Source organism: Bos indicus x Bos taurus, chromosome 12 (assembly GCF_003369695.1).
Source record: "Bos indicus x Bos taurus breed Angus x Brahman F1 hybrid chromosome 12, Bos_hybrid_MaternalHap_v2.0, whole genome shotgun sequence".
Classification (NCBI taxonomy): Eukaryota; Metazoa; Chordata; class Mammalia; order Artiodactyla; family Bovidae; genus Bos; species Bos indicus x Bos taurus.
Window position 1 is genome coordinate 33,897,450 of NC_040087.1, and position 20,823 is coordinate 33,918,272.

At 47.9% G+C, this 20,823-nt stretch overlaps 1 protein-coding gene across 3 annotated transcripts in view; it reads left to right on the top strand.

Moving 5' to 3' along the window:
* The window catches only part of SPATA13 (spermatogenesis associated 13), a 233,084-nt gene that overhangs the window by 118,245 nt on the left and 94,016 nt on the right, over positions 1-20,823 (top strand). Inside the window, exon 1 of one of the 3 annotated variants that reach the window (XM_027557568.1) lies at positions 8,529-8,701. The exons of the other annotated variants lie outside the window; for them this stretch is intronic. The gene's annotated coding sequence lies outside the window, so the exon portion shown is untranslated. Of the gene's footprint in view, positions 1-8,528; positions 8,702-20,823 lie in introns of those variants that run through there. 3 annotated transcript variants of the gene reach the window in all.

Genomic DNA, 20,823 nt, shown 5'->3' on the forward strand with positions numbered 1-20,823 from the left:
GAGTTGTGTCTGACTCTTTCCACCCTATCAACTGGAGCCTGGCAGGCTCCTCTCTCCATGGGATTCTCCAGGCAAGAATACTGGAGTGGGTTGCCATTTTCTCCTCCAGGGGATCTTCCCAACTTGGGGATCAAAATCCTGCATCACAGGCAGATTCTTTACTGCTGAGCCATTGGGGAAGCCCAATGGATAGTCACAGTGGCAGTAATAACAAGAATATTGATCATTTGCAACCAGTTTCTTTAACTGACTTGGTAAAAGTATGACTTCATCACTACTTTCTTACACCTCTAAGAATATGATCCTGTTATAATCCATTTTTCTGGCACGTTCATTTATTCCTCCTACCTCACTACCCAGGTCTAGAGGCTTATGTGAATATTCCTTAGTGAATATGGATCTGTAATACAACCCAGTTTTTCAGATATACTACACTGTCTCCCTAATGTGTTCATTACTTAAAGGTTACTTATAAGTAAACAATGAATCATTCTGTTTTCTCCCATCTGTTCTCCAGTACTTTTGAAGTTGATGGGGAAAAAAAGGATTAACTTGGATTTTAAAATGAAAGAGATTGGTCAGAGTTGAAATTCAAGACTGGTCATACGATTCCTTTCAAATTAGAGTTGTGGGCTGCGATGGTTATTAGGAGTTTGCTTAGAATTTTGGAGTTGAAAAGAATGATTGTTTTAATAGGACTTACAAAAATCAGCCAAAAGGGCTGGCAGCATGCCTAGACAGTGAGAGCCCTGATTTTAGGAACTGTTTTTTTTTTTTTTTTTAATAATTCCATCTCATATTTGTAATAGACTTTAAAGCACATGATAATAACTAATGCTGTATTATTATTATTGTCACTTACTGCTTTATTGAATACCTGGTGCCTACTCTGTACCTAGGCTTCCCTGGTAAAGATCCCACCTGCAATGTGGGAGACCTGGCTTTGATCCCTAGATTGGGAAGATCCCCTGCAGGAGGACATGGCAACCCACTCCAGTGTTCTTGCCTGGAGAATTCCCATAAACAGAGGAGCCTGGCAGGCTGCAGTCCATGCGGCCACAAAGAATAAGACATGACTGAGCAACTAAGCATGGCACAGCACTCTGTACCTAGTATTGTGGGAGATCTCAAAGTAAATAAAGGAGAAGGAAAAAAATTGGTGCCCTTTCAGAGATCTCTTTGATCTGTGCTAACACAAATGCACATCTGAGGTCTTAGAGTGCCATCAAATGTAAAGTCATTCATGCTCCCTAAGGTTACACAGTGTACGACTCCAACTGTACAGCATTCTGAAAAAGCAAAACTATGGAGATGCTGGAAAGACCAGTAGGTGCCAGGGATTAGAGGGGAAGGAGGGATAAACTGGTAGAGCACAGGGGATTGTGCTTAAAATATTTATTTTTTTATTTGACTGCACCAGGGCTTAGTTACAGCATGAAAGATCTTTAGTTGTGGCATGTGGAATCTAGTTCCATGAACAGGGGTCAAACCTGGGGCCCCTGCATTGGGAGCATGGAGTCTTAGCCACTGGACCACCAAGGGATTCCTGAGCACAGGGCAGGGGGTTGTGGGGGGGGAGGGGGGGCGGCGGGAGGTGGGGCGGACGGGGTGGGGGTGGGGGGGGATCTTTAGGGCAATGAAGCTCTCCTGTGATGGATACATGGTATCTGCATCCATCAAAATCCACAGAACTGAATAACATGAAGAGTGAACCTAGGTATGAGCTGCGGGCTTGTGTTAGCAGGGATCTGTTAATATTGGCTCAGCAGTTGTAACACATATGTGCTACACTGATGGAGATGTTAATAATAGGGGAAGCTGTTGGGAGGGGTAAGGGGAGTTACGTGGGGACTCTAGTTTTTTTTTTTTTACTTGAAATATGGTTGATTTACAATGTTGTGTTAGTTACAGGTATTTAGCAAAGTGGTTCAGAGAAGGCAATGGCAACCCACTCCAGTACTCTTGCCTGGAAAATACCATGGACAGAGGAGCCTGGTGGGCTGCAGTCCATAGGGTCGCTAAGAGTCGGACACGATTGAGCGACTTCACTTTCACTTTTCCCTTTCATTCATTGGAGAAGGCAATGGCAACCCACTCCAGTGTTCTTGCCTGGAGAATCCCAGGGACGGGGGAGCCTGGTGGGCTGCCGTCTGTGGGGTCGCACAGAGTCGGACACGACTGAAGCGACTTAGCAGCATCAGCAGCAGCAGCAAAGTGGTTCAGTTATGCGTGTGTGCTAAGTCACTTCAGTTGTGTCCGACTCTTTGCAACCCTATGGACTGTATGTAGCCGGCCAGGTTCCTCTGTCCATGGAGTTGTCCCGGCAAGAATACTGGACTGGGTTGCCATGCCCTCCTCCAGGGGATCTTCCCAACCTCAGGTCTCGAACCTGCGTCTCTTATGTCTCCTGCATTGATAGGCAGGTTCTTTACCACTAGCACCCCCAGGAAGGCCCAATTCTGAGCAACAGGAAAGAGCTGAGAAAGCTATTTCTGTTCCTTCTCCTCTTCCCTTTCTCCTCATCTCAGGGTGGCCCTACCCATCAGATTCCCTCCAGACCCAGGTGTGAGAGCAGTCCTTTAGCTGAGTACGGGAGGAGGGCACTGCAATAGATACTGCCTGGGGTCCCAGCGTGTCTACCTCCCACCCCTGCCAAGTGCCCTCCAGCCCTGTGGGCTCCATGCCCCATTCTTGAGCAAAGAGCAAGGTAAACTCTCCCTCTTTCCCACCTAATAGATACTTATGTGCCAACATAATTTGATGAATACCAAACAGTATTTTTTCATTCTAGGATACTTAGATATCTGGTCTAATACACTGTAGAACAGAAGACAGTGAATCCTGCTTGTCCATTCTAATTGATAAAAACAGTCTCCATTTACTGAAATTTTACCAGTTTCCTCAGGTTTTACCATTTTACTCAGGCTTTGACCTGGGACGTTTTCACAATTGATTTCCACCCCAGTGTTCACAGATAAGGAAGACTCCTGGGAATGTTAAGTTATCTTCCTGAAGCCCCAGGGCTGGAGTGGAGACCTGGATCTTACCTCTTGATCTTACCCACCCTCCTTGATCCCCTTCCGCCTCTACAAGCAATGAAGAAACAGGGCACTGGAGACTGACAGAGGAAGATAAAAATGTAGTGATATCGTCAATCCAATCAATTGTAGATTGTGACTTTAGGTCTGAGAAAAGTTCTCACTAATATCCTCTTAGTGCCCCCTGCCCCCAGCCAGGCATAGAACTGAAGTCACCCCCACCACCACCCTGCAGGTGGCAGTCCCTGACTCCAGATTGCTCTCTGATGAAGTCTGGGTAGAGAGGTTAGATAAGAGTGATTCCTCTGTGTTTCTAAAGAATAACTGTCAAACTACTAATAAATTAGGTCTATCCTATCAAGGTAGCAGCTTCCCAGGTAGCTCAAATGTTAAAGAATCCATCTGCAACTCAGGAGACCTGGGTTGGGAAGATCCCCTGGAGAAGGGCATGGCAACCCCCTCCAGTATTCTGGCCTGGAGAATCCCGATGGATGGAGGCTACAAGTCTATGGGGTCACAAAGAGTCAGTCACAATTGAGCAATTTTCACTTTCACTTTATCAAGGTAGGTGGACCAATGGGTTCCTCCCACCTGTCAGCAACTCCTTCTTTGGTGCAGAGGGTGGGGCCTGAGGCCAGAAGGGTTACTTTGTGGAAGCTCCTCAAAAAGAAAAATCTGAAATAAGAAGGGAGTTTCCTTACAGTATTAGTCAGCTCAGGCTGCAATGAAAAGTACCACAGCCTGGGGGCTTAAACAGTAGGAATTTATTTCTCATTATTCTGGTGTCCGAGATGAAGGCACCAGCAGATTTGGTGAATGGTGGGAACCCATTTCTTGGTGTATAGTCTCTTCCTGGTGGGGAAAGAAAGAGACAGAGATGGGGGCTCTGGTCTCTCTTCCTCTTCTTATAAGGGCACTGATCTCATCCCGGGGCCCCATCCTCATGACTTCACATAAACCTACTTATCTGAACATCTTCACCTCCTAAAACCATCTCGTTGGGTGTTAGCCTTCAACATAAGGATTTAGGGGCACAAACATTCAGGGTATAGCTCTTCCCTCCCCTGTCCTGTCTCCTGAGAAACCAGATGAACAGGAACTTTGAGCAGACTGAATGCAGCAATGCTCCTTCAGAACTCTGGGCACTTACAGTCCTGCTTTCTACATAGTGTTTTAAAGCAGGTACGTGAAATTAAATCACAGCTCCATCATTCACTAGCTGTGTGGCTGTAGGTGACTCTTTCAACTTTACTGAGCTTTGTTTTCTGTATCATAAACAACAAAAGATAATGGTACACCAAGCACTGCTTTGAATCTTTCAGTGGAGTGAGTGTGAAGGACATAGCATGGGAAGTGCTCAGGAAATATTAACAGAGGGACACATAATTTCAGGGAGGTTATCAAGTGAAAAAAAAATGCACAGTCGACTTGATAAGAGCTGGTGGTTTGTATCAGTGCCAGTGGTGGTTCCTTCTTTCTTTGGTGGAAACTTTGAACTGACTTCCTAATAGAATTAGAGTTTAAGCTGCTGGTCAGAGCTGGGCAGCAGCATATTACTAGGATGGGAAAAAGACCAAAGAAACCTTTGGAAGTTCCCGTTGGTGGGGAAGGTGGAATGCAGATGTCACCTTTGTTTGCAGGGCTGTGAGTGATGGCGGTTCCTGTGGGCAGAAAATGGTCACTGTGGGAGATTTAGGGCATTTGTCCTCAGAAGTCACGGTGAGACTCCCAGTGGAATGATGGGAGCTGAAGGAAACTTCGAGATGACTGGTCCATGTCACTCCTTTAACAGATTAGGGAAGTGAGAGCTGGAGAAGTCTGGTGATTCATACCCTCGAAGCTTGTTAACTAGTGCCGGCCCTGGTGTACAACACCCAGCCTCTCCATGTCAATCAGTGGTTTCTCTCTTTAACCATCCTGTTTTGTCAAATAAGTTAATAATCTAAAACCAGACATATCTTTTATCTCAGGAGCTTAAGAATCCCACTAAAATTTTTTTAAAGTATATTTTAAAGGGCAGGAACTATTAATTATTAAGCATCCACATGTACTAAGATACCAGGAGTCCTACATGGGCTGAAGTTTGGTATTTTTGCTCGAAAATCACTGCAGACAGTGACTACAGCCATGAAATTAGTATATATGCTGCCTAAGCGAGCACTGCAGCCATTAAATTAAAAGACTTGCTCTTTGGAAGAAAAGCTATGACAAACCTAGACAGCATATTAAAAAGCAGAGACATCACTTTGTTGACAAAGGTCCATATAGTCAAAACTGTGGTTTTTCTAGTAGTCATGTATGGATGTGAGAGTTGGACCATAAAGAAGGCTGAACATGGAAGAATTGATGCCTTTGAACTGTGGTGCTGGAGAAGATTCTTGAGAGTCCCTTGATCGGCCATGAGATCAAACCAGTCAATCCTAAAGGAAATCAGTCCTGAATATTAATTGTAAGGACTGATGCTGAAGCTCCAATCCATTGGCCACCGATACAAAGAGTCGACTTATTGGAAAAAGCCTGATGCTGGGAGATTGAAGACAGGAGGAGAAGGGGACAACAGAGGATGGGATGATTGGATAGCATCACTGACTCAATGTACATGAGTTTGAGCAAACTCTGGGAGATGGTAAAGGACAGGGAAGCCTGGCTTGCTGCAGTCCATGGGGTCCTAAAGAGTCAGACAGGAGCAACTGAACAACAATGAGAGGGTGTTTCCCTTTTCACTGAAGAAACTGAAACCCAGAAAGGTCAAGGGCTAGATCACAGGGACAAGATGCCTCGAGGCCAAGCCTTTACAGCTCTAGAGAAATCTGTTTATCTGAGGGCCAGTGTTCATGTGTTCATGTAAATATTTGTGACAATTTCCAAGCAGGCAGAGATGATCCTTTGAGATACTGATTTTTTCAAAATTTTTTCCTCTGATTTTTGGTAATTCTAAAGAGCTAATTTAAAAACTCAATTCAGTCCTTGATATGCTTTTTTTAAACAATATTGAAATTGATGTCATTTTTAACAATTTTGAGAGCTTCTTGCAGGTTTTGTTAAAGTTATATAAAGTAGAAATAAAATACGGAAAAGGAAATGGCAACCCACTCTAGTATTCTTGCCAGGAAAACCCCATGGACAGAGGAGCCGAGTGGACCACAGTCCATGGTGTCGCAAAGGGTCAGACATGACGTAGAGACTGAACAACAGCAACTGTATAGCACATGAAACTATATTTAATATTCTGTGATAAACCATAATGGGAAGGAATATTAAAAAGAGAATAATATATATGTATGTATCAGAATCACTTTTCTGTATAGCAGAAATTAACACATTATAAATCAACTATATTTCAATACAATTTAAAAAGGAAATAAAATGAAATATTTGACATTAGCCTTTCATGAGAGCTCTCTAAAATTTTCTATTGCCTGTTTATATGTTTCTGCTTTAAAAAATGTGTTCATTGTTGAAAATTTGGAGAATTTCAATAAAGATCCAAACAATAGCAAGGATTTGCTCATATTCCCACCACCCAGAGAAAATGACCATTAATATTTTGGTGTGTGTGCTTTAATTGCCGAGCTGTGTCGCTCAATCGTGTCCGACTCTTTGTGACCCCATGGACTGGCTCCCTCTGTCCATGGGGATTCTCCAGGCAAGAAGGAGAGGGTTGCCACACTCTTCTCCAGGGGCCCAGGGATCGAACCTAGGTCTCCCACATTGCAAGCAGATTCTTTACCTCTGAGCCACCAGGGAAGCTCATGAATACTGGAGTGGGTAGCGTATCCCTTCTCCAGGGGATCTTCCTGACCGAGAAGTTGAACTGCAGTCTCTTGCATTGTAGTCTGATGCTTTACCAGCTGAGCTACCAGGGAGGCCTGTGCATTAATTAATGGGCTGTTTTTTTTAGTTTACAGAAAGAATGAGAGGAAAGGAGAGTTGGCATAGATTCCCTCAGCTCCTCCCCTCGAGTTTCTCCTGTTACCCACATTTTGCCTCAGTGTGGCACATTGGTTGATAGATTATGATGAAAGAGTTTACATAAGGGTTCACTCCTTGTGCTGTATATTCTGGTTTTGACAAATGCATAAGGACATGTAGCCACCATTTGAGTATCACACAGAATAGTTTTTCACTCTTCAAGAAAGCATACATAGAATTAATTTTGACAGTAAAGAATCTGCCTGCAATGTGGGAAACCTGGGTTGCATCCCTGGGTCCGGAAGATCCCCTGGAGGAGGGCGTGGCAACCCACTCCAGTATTCTTGACAGGAGAATCCTCATGGATAGAAGAGCCTGGCAGGCTATACAGTCCATGAGGTTGCAAAGAGTCAGACACCACTGAGTGACGAAAAACAACACACACATTCGAAATTTAATATATTTATATGTTCTTTAGTTTTTTAATAGAGGTGGTTGTTCTTCTTTGATTATAAAAGTAACACATGTTTATAATAATAGTGCTGGCACACAGAACCACTGAAATGAATCATCTAAAAGATGGCAGTTTTTAAAAGAACATGTTTATTTTATGAATTCCATTAGGTGCACATCAGGAAACAATCATGTAAGTTTTAAGGCCCAGATCTTAGCGCTGGAGGGCTGCCTTTGCCTCTGTGGTTTTCGCGTGAATTAGTGATTAAGCCTTGAGCCACCAGGGAGGTGAAACCTGAATGGTTCACCCACACCGCCCACGGAAGACCTGCTGTGCGTCCTGGAGGGTGGGTAGGTTTAAAAGTCTTCATTCTGGGTTTTCTCCCCAACACCCGCCCCTCGAAAAGGGCAGCCAGGGCGCCTTGGCCTACAGAGATGGGGCCAGGGGGCTGCGAGGCGCAGTGGCCCTGGTGGGCAGGAGCAAATGTTCCTCGCTCCCCCGGCCCCAGGCGAGGCTGGGGAGCTCTTGGGGTAGGGGTGGGGCCGAGCTTAGGGGGGCCGGGCTGGGGGTGCTGGTATGGGGGGAGTCGTTGGCTGCGGATGGAAGGGAGCCGGGCTGAGGCATGTAGCTGAGGAGAAGAGGAGCTAGGGTCTGGGGGCAGTGTAGCAGGGCCGCCAACGCGGTGGGGGGATATCCTCGTGGTAGATGGGGGTGGGGTTGGGAATGGTTGGGAGAATGGTGGGGGTAGCGGGGCTGCTGCCAAGGTAGCCTGCGATAGGGGTGGGGCTGGGGGGGTTGTCTAGGGGCCAAACTGGAGGCGTGGCCTGAAGCAAGTGGCAGAGCCGAGCCTAGGCAGTGGCCAGGGGACAGGCGTGGCGTGGCCTGGGGGAGGTGGAAGGAGAGCCGGACTAGGGGCGGGGCGTGGGCATGGGCGTGGCCAATGAAGGGCGTGGCGTGGCCCAGGGGCGGAAGGAGAGCCCTGCCGGGGGCGTGGCCGTTCGGGGGCGTGGCCAGAGAATGGGCGTGGCCTGGCCTGGGGCGGAAGAAGAGTCCTGCCGGGGGCGTGGCCCGGGCGGGGGCGTGGCCTGGGCAGGGAGGCGGAGGCTGGTGTGCTCCGCCCCGCGCTCGTCGCGCCGCATCCGAGCCCGCCAGCTCAAAGTCGATTCGCCAGAGCTGAGGCTTCTCTGCGGCTCCGGCGTGCTCAGAGCTTCGCGGGGCCAGGCAGGACCGATCCTAAGTCGCCAGGACCTCTAGGATCGGCCGACTTCGGAGGCTCCTGCGAGCGGGGCCGCTGTAGGTGAGGCTGCGCTGGGGCACGGGGCGCTGGGCCGGCGGTCTGCAGCGTCGGTGCCTGGGTGTCCACAGGGAGCCCGAGTCCAGGAGCGGAGGTACCCCAACGCCGGCCCTGCAGCCTGGGCGTGAGGTTCGCTCAGTGCGTTTGCTGCGCGGCCGGGCGGCCCCGGACCGTGGGACTCCAGCCCCGCGCGCCCGGGGACCCTCAGGACTTGACCCGCCGCGGTTTGCGGGAGGGACAAAGGCGCGGGGCGGCCGCGCCGCCCAGGGGATGCGCTGGAGAACTTCGCTCCCTGGTGCCCCGGGCCTCATCTCCCGAGAGAGACGGCGGGATCCCGAGCTGGAGGGTGGGCTCCAGGGCCGTTTTCCTTCCACTTGTGGTCGGCGTGGTGGGGGTTGTCGGCACCCCAGCCCCCGGGGTTACAGACCAGTGCTGCGCCCACGTTTGGGGAACTCGGGTGACCTGAGCGGACGGCCACCATCTGGCTGTACTGTCTCAGAGCCCGATCAGTGCCCTCCCCCAATCCCTCCAGGTGCGGGAAAAGAGCCAAACCAACCAAGCAGACAAACAAAACTCTCAAAACTCTTTCGGTCAGTTGCTTCCCAGCACTGGACAGTCTTGTCGATGAGTAGAATAACTTGAGTTTATTTAGCACTTGTTACCAAGGCCGTCTAAATTCGTGTGTCCCGCCGTGCTCCCGCGTCTCACCTCTTTTTCCGTGCCTGTGTTTTCTACCCTGTTATCCCTGCCAAGTCCCCAAGTTCTGTGCGCGCCTTCTCTAGCAGGCACAGAAACGTTACCTTTTTTTTCCACACCCCGCCCCCCCAACCTCCTAACGAACGCTACCTTTCTGTGTCCCCCTTCTACCAGGCTTCCTCAATGCAGTGTCCCCGGGACCTGTTGTCTGTGCCTCCCTGTTCTGAACCTTGCCCTCTGCCCCTCCCCCACCCTTTAGAATTTTATGTGACTGTTTCTTACCCAGCATTCTCATCTTCACCCACCTGCCTTGGTCCCCAGATCAGCCATTCTCCTGCCACCAGGCTGCCGGTCTGTCTTTCTGCTTAAGCTCCTGTGTCTTTTACCTGCCTTTTACCTGTTTCTCCCTGTGGTTTCCCCGCCTCCAGTGCACAGCTTGTTTCGGTTCTTCTGGTTGCTGAGTTTTCTCCTGCACTGCCGTCCCTCTGTCCATTTCTTCTCTTCCAGTTGGTCCCCCATCACCTGGCAGACGTCTTTATTTTAGAATGTCGGAAAGTGTCAGGAGGAGGTGGCAGCTTCCCCAGGACTGCTGTGGATTCAAGAATCTCCTTGCCTCTCCTGGTTGTGTGTGTATTCTTGCTGAAGTAGTACCATCCGTAGACAAGTTCTCTGGCTGTGTTGATACTCATGTTGATATGAATGTTAGGTAGCAGTTATCGAGCACTTACAAGGAGCCAGGCACCCTTCTGAGGAATGTACATGCAGTAATAACTCATGAATCCTCCTCGCATCCCTGTAACATCGATGCATTCCTAGCCCCATTTTACAGATGGATAAAGGGAGGCTTGGAGAAGTGAAATACCAGGCCCACAGCCCCTCTTCTCACCACACCAACTTTTGAACTCAGACATGGGTTGGGATTTGGCTTTGGGAATGAGGTTATTATTTGTGTGTTTTATTTAGTCTGCATTTTATAGCAGTTGAGGGCATAATAGCTGTACCTGTAGAGCTGCGTGTGGGGGAAAGCTGTTGTCTCCCGTCCTCCAGAAAGACGGGGACGCTGCCTGGACTGACTTCCAGCTGGCTTTCCTGAAGGGAGTGCTGGCCCCCTTGGCTACAGGAGAGCTCGAGAAAGCTTCATGCCAAGACCATTGCCAGCTGCTCCACCCCTACAGTGAGAGGTCAGTTTCACTTTAGCTGGCCAGAGCTTCAGGGTCCTTGAGCGCCCTGTGATGCTGTGAGTCAGTTTGTTTCCATTTCATTGTACAATTTAAAGCCTTGTTCGGATATCTCCTTCGCCTTCCTGTGAGTTGTAGGAAAGTATTTGTTCTTTTGCAAATGCTGAAGCAGAGTCTTGGGAAGGTTTTCTGCTTCGATGGCTAGAAGGGACTTTATATTCCACAGATGAGGAAACTGTGGCCCAGAGAAATAAAATGACATGTCCAAGGGAGGCAGCCGGACGGTAGGGCTGGCCCTAGATGCCCAACCTGCTGGCTGCTGGGCCAGGACTCTCCATGCCTGGCTCTACAGCCTGGCGGGGTGGCCTCTCAGAGACTGCTGTGTGGAGCAGCGAGCGCTGCCCCCCCCCCACCCCCTCTTTCCCGAGCTCAGAGGCATCAGGAGGATTCATTGAGGATGGAATTGTCTGTGGGCTCTTTTTTTTTTGGTCTGAAAGCTAAATATTTTAAGAATATTTGCTTCTGAGATACGTAATGGCATACATGGGATCATAAAAACACAGAAGTATAAATTCAAGTGTTTTAGAAAGAAGTACTTTTTGTTTTCCAGAACATCAGGCAGGAACACCAGGCAGGAACCTCTGCTTTCTAGACGCATATTGTACAATCCATGGCGGTTTCAGAATTAGTAACTGGAATGTTGGATTGCGTTTTCCACTTGTAGAGAGAGAGGCATTAGTACTCACGTGGTTCCCTTCATCTCTGCATCTCAGATGAAACAGAGGTGACGGGAAGCCTGTCTCTGTTGCCCTTGCCCTGCCTACCGGTCTCTCCTACTGACCTGGGACTCCCGTCCGTGCCCCCCAGTTCCCAGCTTCGCTCCCTGCTGTCTGGTTCACCTCTTTCTCCAGGAGGCCTCGGGGAACCTAGAGGGTGCTGCCTCCCGACAGTTGCTCAACCATTCCATACCTGCCGTTCTTGACAGAATCCAGCCCCGATGCCCTCAGGTGTACGTTGCATGTAATTAACTTCTCTCTGATGTTCCCGAATGAGATGGGTGGGTCTGTGCGTCCCTGGGAGAACTGATGAGACGTGTCTGTGTCCTGTGGTTTGGATGAGGACTGTGTAACTGAAGAGCAGGTTAGGTTCACAGCTCCCTTGCATAGGTGAAGGCGTCAAGGTTCATGGCTGTAGCCCCATAGGACGAGTCAAGGCTGACGTTTGAACATGGGGCTGCCTGGCTCAGGAGACCCACACGCATGCATTTCCAGCCTGTCTCCTCTGAAGCTTGTAGCTCCCTCCACAGCAGTGTCCTCAGGGCTTTTTACGAGCTAGAAGTTTCTTGGTGCTGAGCCGAGGTGAGGATACGAAGGGGTGCGTGGGGCCTTAGGGGGTTTCCGGTCACCCTCGTTCATCTCCCTCCTGGACCAGGGGTACGCTTGCTGACTGGGGGAAGCCAGGAGCTGCGGCAAGCCCCAGATGGACAGGTGTAGTCCAAACGTGGCTGTGGCCATGTGCTGTGGTCGGCATGTCAACGCTTGTGGTCACAGGTGATGCCCCGTGCTTCAGCCTGTGCTCGTGATCTTCAGGTGTCCTAGACAGAGAACTGTTCCCTCCCTTCTCTAGGACCTTCGAGGACCTGATTACTTGGCCAGAAATAGCCTCCGCCTGTTTCCATGTCACCATGAAAGCACTGCAAGCTCAGCGCTGTTATTTCAGGGACCGGGTGCCTGACTTGGGACATTTTCTCTGGCCAGATCTGAGTGGGCCCCCATTCTGTCTTGTGGTTTAGCCATGGAGTTGAGGAGCTCTAAGAGGACCTCTGTCCATCTGGGGCTTGCCGCAGATGGCTAATCTGGGAGAGAGAGGGACCAGCCTTTTCCCTCCCTGATTAGCTCCATTACAGAGATTGGCAGGCAGTCCTTGGAGAAAATAGCACACAGGTCTGAAATGACTAGCCTGGAAGGTGGCCATGGCGGGAGGCAGCCCACAGGAAGCCAGGGTCTTTGCTTGGCATCCCAGGCAGGTGCAGGGGACGGAGCCCTGATTTTACTCTCAGAGCAGAGGGGTTGGGAGGCCAGGGAGGAGGTTTGCTCCTGGTAGCAGAACCGGGATCACAGGCTTTCAGGGAAATTGCTGTTCATATAACAGGAGCAGTAAGCAGTCTTGTCGTGGAGTATCAAAGTTACACCTCAGTTACATTAAACAGGGTCAGGCCCTGGTCACTCACCACCACATACAAGGTGTAAAGAGAGAGAGTAGGTCGGAGTCCTAAAACCACTGACCTGTAGGTGTAGAAACCTGTCCACTTGGGGTGTTGGGACTCTGTGGCTTCAAGAGTTTCTGTGCTGGATGCTAGGAACATCCCTACCCTCAGGGAGGCTCAAACACTTTCAGGGGGGAGAGGCTGCTGTGTGAAAGTCTGGGGACCCATAGCAGGTGAGGGGTCAGTTTGCAGGGAGTGGTTAGGGAAGTCCATGAGAGGCCTAGGGTCCAGGAAGCCTTCCTGGAGGAGGCGCTAACCACAGCCTGGGCTGAACAGGAGTGCTCAGGTTGGGGAAGGGGCTGACAGAGGGAGACATTCCAGCCTCTGGGGACAGAATAAGAGGTGGGGAGACAGACCCCAGTTTGGTGATGAGGGACCGTTAGACAATTCTGAGTGGCCCCCAGAATTGAGGGGCCCTTCGTTCATTACTGTCACTGTGTGCCCAGAGCAGTGGTTCTGAGTCACTATCTCCCAGGTTCGTTAGAAAAGCAAATTCTAGGACTTTCCCCCTGGAAGCCCCCAGACTCAGAGACTCACGGGTGTGTGTCTGTATTTTAACACCTTCCAGGTGAGTTTCTTGCATGCTAGCTTGAGAACCAGCGCTCTAGAATGTATGAAAAACAGCAGCTCTTCATTGCTCCGTCAAAGATCCGGGACCACATTCCTGCCTGGTCAGACCTCCCTCTGGGATCCGCCGCCCACCGCCCTTGTGTTTCTGTACTGTGTACACTCGCACAACTCCCTCACCCACCCTGCTTCATTTCATCCCCGCTAGTGATGTAGACTATTTCTACAACACTGCTCCCTGACACGATTTCTTAGTGTTTCAAGGTCATCAGATAAATGGTTCAGGTCCCAACTCTGCTGCTTGCCTGCTGTGTGACTTTGGGGTGGCCTTGACCTCTTTGTTTCAGTTGCCTTTCTGAACAATGTAGATGGTGGTACTCATCTCTTCACTGAGTGGTCCAAACTTTCTTGGGTGTTGGAATTACCTGGGGGTCTTTTGGAAAGATTGATGCCTTCTCCCACCCCCAAATAGTGTTAGATTGTTCAGGGGCAGTAAAGTTGGGAACCACAGTCATAGGTTGCCATGAGGATGGGCGAGTCTATTCTTACAGGGTGCTCAGAAGAGGTCCTGGTACTTATCAGCTGGGGGAGGGGAGGCTCTGATGGTTTTGTGATGGGATGGGGAGAAAGCGGAGCCATTGTCGCTTGTTCCATGAATACTTGCTAGGTGTTGAGGGCCTATTGGTTTGGGGCTCTCCTGGTGGTTCCATCTTATTCTGAGTGCATCTGCAAGTCTGACTCTGAGCATCCTCCTGGCAGGACTGCAGAGGTCTTACGTGAGCAGAGCACACAGGCCCCCACCCCCGGCCTGCCTTCCCAGCACCAACACCGTCTTCCATCCTCTATACAGAAGAACTTGACTTCTTGGAATATAACCAGATTCTAAACTCATGAAGGAGCAGTGCTTTCCAGTAAGAATGCTCCCCCCCGACCCCGGGGTTCTGACCGTGCCCTAATCTGTCATTTGTACCTAGACACCTGTTTTCAGTCACACAAAACACCTCCAGACTTGGTCTTTACACCAGAACACACCAAACATCTCCATCTCTGTCTTTACACATGAACTGTCTTCTCTGATCTAAATGTCATATTATAAATTGTGTATTTCTGGCAGTTACTTAAATAACATATGACTGTTCTGCATACTGTGCCCCATCACACATATTCTTTCAACCTTCATTCATTGTTAATTCAATAACTGTTGATGGGCGTCTGCTTTGCATCGAGTCTGAGCTGATGGCTTTACCCCCTCTTTCCTGTGGAGGAACAAGCATACCTATCACCATGTAGAAGGCGTTTCTTTAGGTTTCGGTTTATAGCTGCAGCCTGCTCTATACCTTTTGGTAATGTAATCACCCCACTTGTAATAATAGAACATCTGAAGGACATTTTTCATGTTGACTCCGTGGGCTTTCTTTGAACCCTGCTGAGATTAATTAAATCAAACCCCATGCAGCAATTATCCTAAAATATCCCCACCAGTTATTAAAATCCAGTTTGCCTGGGGCTGGAGACCATAGTTAGTACTCTCAGGATGAAATCCACCATCCAGTGTAAGGTCTGTGGGTTTCTCGTTTCTTTTAGTCTAGAGTCCGTCCTGGTGGTTTGGTCAAATCAATGAAAGAAACAAGAAATAGGAGAATTCATATCTCAGGTTTATGATTTGTTCTGTCTCTGTGGAAAAGTTAGATTCTGTTTTTGGTTTTGTTTTTTGCTGTGCAGGATATATAGGAAGCTGATGTTTACTCTTTCGGTTGGCCGGAGTACATTTAAATCTGTGTTGAAAATAGAAATAATTGATTCACTCTATTTGTTCCGCTGCCCGAGGACTAAGCGAAAATCTACCACTAGGGAGACTTTTGTGTGGCCAGCACACAAGTGGCTCAGTATTATGGTAAAGACTAGCCTCCATTGTGTGGCCTTAACATTATCACTGGTGTTACCCACGGGCTGAATAGCCTTTAGAAATACAGGCCTTCACAGGAATTGCCCTGGCTTAAATGCTCCATGGATCCTTCTGAAATAACATCCCCCAACCCCTCATTTGAAACAATAAAGGAGGAGGGAATATATGAATATCTACAGCTTCAGTTATATTCAAAAGGATTAGATTTTTTAAATGAGAAAAGTTAAAACTGTGTTTTAATTTTAAAAATGTGAGGTTAAGAAATAACCCAGAATACACCGGGAAAAGTCAACAGTGTTCTTTAAAATGGTCTGTTCTAAGATCTCCCAGGCCTGCTTTCTCTCCCTTTGACTTTTCTGAAACAAACCTAAACTCCCCAGAGTGGATTGAGTGGCCCCGTCTTACTGAAGAGCCTGCTTGTTTTATAGAGTCGAGTCCAGCTCTGGCGTTAGATCTCCCCTCTGCGTCCTCAGGCCTCTCTGCCAGGACCATGGTGTCACGCACTTCCCAGAAAAGCATGGGGGACTTCACCGTTATGGCCCAGCTCCAGTTCTTGGCGGTGACCTCTGGGGGGGGTGTGTGTGTGTGTGTCTCTAGGGTGGGGCCCACACACGTCCTGTGCTGAGTCAGTGTATCCTTGAACCTAAGTCAGGTTGAGACGCCTGGCATCCCTGAGAAATGAAGCTGTGGAATTTTGAATAAGGAAAGTGGCAGCTTCTTCCGAAGATTCACTTTTTGATGAAAAGCCATGGCAAGGTGTGAGGAAGAAGACTGACTCGTAAACTTGCAGCTTGTGGAATCTGGATGACTGGTGGGATTCTGTTTGTATTTTTTTCTTCGTTTTTTAACCTCAAGGCATGTGCAATCCTAGCTCCCTGACCAGGGCTTGAACCCATGCCCCCTGCAGTGGAAGTGCAGAGCCTTAACCACTGGGCAACGAGGGAAGTCAGTTTGTATTTTCAGTAGTTGTCCTCACCCACCAGCATCGGGATCAACCATTCTGCTCAGGGTTGAGCCGCCTGTGTCCACATGCAGCTCTTGAAAGGCCATGTGCCTGGCAGAGTGTCTTGTGCTCATGGATGATGATGGTGCTCATTGAGATGGAAGGACGGACCATTCCTAAACACAGCCATGGTTCCAGCCAAGGGGAGGCCCTTCCCAGTCTCCACTAATCCTTCCCTGCAGCCTCACCGTCCCTCCTAGATCTCTGTGCTGGGTGGGAGGGCAGCGATGTAGGGTGACCTTCTCCGGGCTCTCTATCAGGCTAGATTCTTCTGCCACCGGGGATGGGGAGCCCTGGAGACGGGTAGAGATGCTCTGTCTATGCTGTCCTCCCCTGCTGTGGGTTGGAGCTTCCTGTGGCTTGACTGAAAATTAGGAGAAAATACTCAGGCTTAGAGAACATGGTAGACCTTCTTTCCGATCACCTTGTAGGAGGAAGCAGGGTTTCTCTCTGCTTTTCCTGGTCTATTCCTACTCTGACCCTCATCCAAGGTGCTCACCCTGAGTGGGTGCTCGCCCGAAGCCTTCACACGAGACAGGGATGCCCGCATGTCCTGGCATTTCAAGGCTGGCAGTGGGTGGGTTAGAGCGCACAGCGCCCCTGCCGCCGCCTGAAGATGTCAGTCTGCGGCACCCTGACATACACCAGCACAGGGTTTATCTCACTGACTTCCTGGGGGCTGTTTCCAAACCTGCTGTGATTAATTAAATCAAACCCCATGCAACAATTATTCTGAAGCAAAATGGCTTATTAAATTCTGGTGCATGCTGGATTACTGAATTTGTATTGTCCCAGTAGACAATTACAGCTTGTTTTCTCCTCTAGGACTTTAATAGCCTGTTTTTATTGTTGTGGGTGAATACAGCCAATCTCTCCTGGCTTTTCTTTCCTGCTGGGATGAGTTGTCTCTAAGGAAGGAGGAAATGCCATTGTCAGCAGACAGCACTGTTTCTAGGCTTTCCTGGAAAGTCGATTCCGTAGAAGCAGGTCTTACTCTCCACACAGTGCGTCCGTTTTTCTCTGGCTGGGAATTTTTTTAAGAAGTCTTTGTGTCAGTTGGAACACTCATCTTCTGAGATGAAGATAGTGGCTATCTGTGCAGATCAGTCCAGGAGAAACAGAAGGTTGGCTCAGCAGCAGGGTTTCTGGTCCCTTGTCACCCGGACCCGGGGCAGCCACTTCTCTGTGTGTGCTTGCAGGTCAGCTGAAGAGACCTGGGAAGCACTTGGGTTTGCATTATTGAGAGAGGATTGAAAAAACAACAACAAAACACTGGTTTCACAAGTGTTATGGTTCTTTATGGTCGCTTCCCTAGTGGCTCAGTGGTTGAGAATCCAACTAACGATGCAGAGGATGTGGGTTTGATCCCTGGGTTGGGAAGATCCCCTGGAGAAGGAAATGGGAAACCACTCCTGTATTCTTGCCTGGAGATTCCCATGGACAGAGGAGCCTGGCGGGCTACAGTCCATGGGGGTCACAAAGAGTCAGACACGACTGAGCACCTGAGCACGCAGGCATGCACACACGTTTCTTTCAAACAGCAGAGTTTCTTTTATGTGATTGTTTCTAGAGATGACTAGCCATGCATATTCCACATGCCTGGTCAGTGAATCTTTCTTTTCCTTGTACAGACTCACGGCTGCAGTTAGCTTGGACCACATTTCTCATGGTCTTTTAGATGGAAAGGTGTTTTCCCCATTGGGAGGAGCCTACAGCTTTCACCTCAGAAGAGAGGGAACTTCAGACCCGAATAGGATCCGTTCGCTAAGGGCTCAGGAGGTGATCTGCGTGGTTGCTGGTCTCAGGACAGCGGCTCTGTTGCCTTCGGAGTGCAGAGGCCCTTGTGTACTCAGTGCTGCCTCAGCCAGAGGCGGAGGGAGATAGGGAAGTGGTGGCCTTGGTCTCAGAACCTGCTGCTTCCCTGTGGAGGTAGCCACGCCCATTTGCTGGTGTCTACACAGGAACTCAGACACGTCTGGCACCTGTCCTGGACTGAACCTGCCTCCATCAGTCATGAGGTTTGCACAGTCAGGAAGGTCTCTGTAAAATACCCAGATCCTGGTGCCTGATTGTATGGAAGACTCAGCTGTGGTGTGTAGATGGTTTTCTTTAGCTGGAGTGACTTTGGTAAGAGTCAACATCTGACACACAAGAGGCAAGAATTGGCAGAAAAGAGTGGGGATTTGAGAGTTCAGTCAATATGGAATTGTATTCGTCGGGAGTTTTACATTCTTGTTAATCATTAAGATTTTTTTTTAAAGCTGGAACTATTGTAGATTCACATGCATGGTATAATGCAGTGGTATTTATGCGATGTGTACAACATCATGGCTGGGATATTGACATTGATGTGCATGCATGCATGCTCAGTTGCTTTAGTCGTGTTTCACTCTTTGCGACCCTACGGATTCTACCCTGTCAGGCTCCTCTGTCCGTGGAATTCTCCAGACAAGAATACTGGAGTGGGTTGCCATGCCCTTCTCCAGGGGATCTTCCCAACCCAAGGATCGAATCCACGTCTCTTACGTCTTCTGCATTGGGAGGCAGATTCTTTACCCACTGAGCCACGTGGGAAGCCCGTTGACCTTGCTACGTGAAGATACATGGCTTTTCCATGAAGAACCTTCCAAGAAGGTTCTTTGTCTTGTCCTTTTATATCCACACCCACTTCCCTCCTGCCCCTACTCCTTCTTTCGCCTCTAGCTACCACTAATTTTTCCTGCATATAATTTTATTTCAAAAATATTATAAAATTGGAATCATACTGTATGTTAGGCATTGCTTTTCTTACTCAACACACTTCTCTGAGATGATACTACTCCTTCATTAGATATGTGTGGCTTGCAAATATGTTCTAAGTTTGATGAAGTCTAATTTATTGATTGTTTTTCCTATTTTATGGATTATGCTTTTGGTGTCAAGTCTAAAGAACTCTTTGCCTAGCCCTAAATCTTGAAGATTTTCTTCTACTGTTTTTTAAGTTTTATAGTTTTACATTTAAGTCAATGACTCATTTGAGTTGGCTTTTGTATAAGGTGTGAGATGTAGGTTGTGTTTTTTGGTGAGATTTTTGTTTGTTTGTGGTTTTTGCCTGTCTAATTGTTCTAGCCCCCTTTTTTGTTAGAAAGGCTATGCCTTTTCTATGCAGTGACTTTTGCATTTTTATCAAAAATTAGTTGGGCATATTTGTGTAGGTCTGTTTCTAAGTTCTCCTTTCTGTTGCATTGAGCTATGTGTCTCAGCCAACATCACAGTCTTGATTACTGTAGCTTTGAGTCTTGAAATTGGGTGGACCAATTCATCCCAGCTTATTCTTTTTCAACATTGTTTTAACTATTCTAGTTCCTTTTGCTTTCATATAAATTTTTGAATAATCTTCTCATATCTGCTAGAATTTGGGGAGAACTGGCATCTTTACTATTTTGAATCTTCCAGTCTTCCATTTTTTTCATCAGTGTTGTGCAGTTTTAAGCATATAATTTCTGTTCATGTTTGCGTAGATTTCACTTTTGAACACTAAATGGTATTGTATTTTTGATTTCAATGCCTATGTGTTCATTGCTATGTAGAAATACAGTAAAAACAATTTGTGTGTGTATTTGACTCGTGTTCATAATGTAGAGCTCATTGATTAGTTCTAGGGTTTTTTTTTGTGGATTCCTTAAGACTTTCTATGTGGATAATTGTGTCATCTGCAAATAGGGATGGTTTAATTTCTTTCTTTCTAAACTGTACGCCTTTCATTTACTTTTCTTGCCTTATTGAACTGGCTAGGACTTCTTGCTGCTGCTAAGTCGCTTCAGTCATGTCTGACTCTGTGCGACCCCATAGACAACAGCCCACCAGGCTCCGCCATCCCTGGGATTCTCCAGGCAAGAACACTTAAGTGGGGTGCCATTGCCTTCTCCGAGAACTTCTTGCACTATGTTGAATAAGACTGTGAGAGCAAATGTCCTTGCGTCTTTCTGATCTTAGAGGGCATTCTGTCTTTTCACAATTAAGTGTAATGTTAGCTGTATGTTGTTGGCAGATGTGCCTTATCAAGTTGAGGAAATTGATCTCTTCTTTTTTTTTAAATGATGACTGAATTTTATCAAGTGTTTTCTCTATCAATTGAGATGATTATGATTTTTTAGCCTGTTAATATAATGAACTATATTGATTAATTTTTCAAATATCGAACCAGTGGATTCCTGGAATAAACCCAAATGGAACCCACTTGATCGTGTGCGTAATTATTTTTATATATTGCTATCCCTGGAGAAGGAAATGGCAACCCACTCCAGTATTCCTGCCTGGAAAATCCCATGGATGGAGGAACCTGGTGGGCTACCATCCATGGGGCTGCAAAGAGTCAGACACAACTGAGCAACTTCACTCACTCCACTCACTCATATTCTCTTAGGTTTTATTAATCGTTCTTATGTCTATATTCATGAGAGATCTTGGCCTGTAGTTGAGTTTTTGTTTGGTTTTGTTAGTGTTGTAGGGTACTATCTTTATCTAATT